Source organism: Lathyrus oleraceus, chromosome 7, assembly GCF_024323335.1.
Source record: "Lathyrus oleraceus cultivar Zhongwan6 chromosome 7, CAAS_Psat_ZW6_1.0, whole genome shotgun sequence".
NCBI lineage: Eukaryota > Viridiplantae > Streptophyta > Magnoliopsida > Fabales > Fabaceae > Lathyrus > Lathyrus oleraceus.
Genome location: NC_066585.1, coordinates 376,796,583 through 376,798,584, shown reverse-complemented (window position 1 = coordinate 376,798,584; position 2,002 = coordinate 376,796,583).

Sequence of the window (2,002 nt, the reverse complement as noted above, 5' to 3'; positions counted from 1 at the left end):
GCTCATCAAGCCTACAACTCAGTATTTTTAACAACTTTAACACAACTGATCAACATAATTGGATAAACATTTCATAACATAAACCCAACAAAATTATTCCTCACAATCAACTAAAATAGGCCAATCACCAATTACGTTCACAACATTAAAATACCAATTTTTCTGATTTCCAACAGTGTTAACCGGTTAACGCCCTGGGTTAACCGGTTAACGCAGGACAAAAATACATTTTCTGGCAAAACGCAACAGTGTTAACCGGTTAACGCCCTGGGTTAACCGGTTAACGCAGGCAAAACAGCACATTTCCACAAAATATAACAGTGTTAACCGGTTAACGCCCTGGGTTAACCGGTTAACGCAGGCAAAACAGCAGTTCCTGCGCTAACACAAGGCAGAATGCAGAGTTCTCCGCATTTTCCGCCGTTGGAGGACTTCCGGACCTCCGATTCAACTTCCGTAAAAAGCGACATTATCGGAAAATCACGACACATACAATTACCGATTCAATTTCAGTTTTTCTATAACTTATTCATCGAAATTTTCTCAGCATTCTAAATCCCAATTAGGGTCAATTCAACGGCTATCACTACCCATGACATGTTAATCTATAATACCCATTAAACGACGATAAACCCCCCTTACCTGAGATAATCCGGCAAATCTTTGAGCTTCAAGCTTCCCGTTCTTCAACCTTTGCTCTCTAGCTCTGCCTCTTTGCCCTTTTCCTCTTTCACGATCGCTTCTCTGCTTTTTCACGTAAAACTCTTTACCAACAACGAAAACCCTTATTCTTATTCCAACTTATATATTTTCCAAAATAATAATAATAATCCAATAATATTTCCAATTAATTAATTAAATTAATAAATATTATATTAATTCAAATTAAATAATTAGCCTTATTTTATCGGGGTGTTACAGCGCCGAGCCGGACTCAGCTGCAGAGTCTTTGTCAAAAGTCCGGAGAGAGCTTCAAGGAGTACGCCCAGAGGTGGCGTGAACTGGCTGCTAGAGTACAACCCCCTATGCTGGAGAGGGAATTAACGGACATGTTCATTGGTACTCTGCAAGGTGTGTTTATGGACCGGATGGGAAGTTGCCCATTCGGTAGTTTTTCGGATGTGGTTATCTGTGGTGAGAGGACAGAGAGCTTGATCAAGGCTGGCAAAATTCAAGATGTTGGGTCCTCGTCTTCCAAGAAACCTTTTGCTGGGGCACCTCGTCGGAGAGAGGGTGAAGCCAGTGCTGTGCAGCATGGTCGAAGAGTTGGGAATAGAAATCAGTACCGTCAGGTTGCTGCCGTAACGATTCCAGCACCTCAACAACATCAACAACCGCAACAACAGAGAGTTCAGAAACACATGCCGCAACAACAACAACAACAACAACAGCAACGTCCGTATCAGCCGAGGCAGAGGATGCCTGATCGACGTTTTGACCCATTGCCAATGACCTATGCTGAGTTACTGCCTGAGTTGCTCAGATTAGGGTTTGTGGAGTTGAGGACTATGGCGCCGTTGACAAAAATACCACCTGGGTATGATGCCAACGTACGTTGTGACTTTCACTCTGGTGCGCCGGGGCACCATATTGAAATCTGCAGGGCTTTTCATCATAAAGTCCAGGACCTGATTGATGCCAAAACTATCAATTTTGCTCCTGTACCGAATGTTGTAAATAACCCTATGCCTCCGCATGGTGCGCACCGAGTGAACAATATCGAAGGGGTAGAAGCTGAGGATCTGATGGTCAGTGTTGATGAGATTCAGACTTCTCTGTCAGTTGTAAAGGGTCGTTTGTTGAATGGGGGTGTCTACCCGGGCTGTGATCAAAACTGTGTCGATTATGCTGAATCTGAAAATGGTTGTGAACAGTTAAGGGCCGGTATCCAGGGTTTGATGGATGAAGGTTGTCTGCAATTCAGTCGGGCTGTAAAGGATCGTGGGTCAGTGTCAACTGTCACCATCTATTTTAAACCGTCTGAAGGACGAGGTCAGAGGGT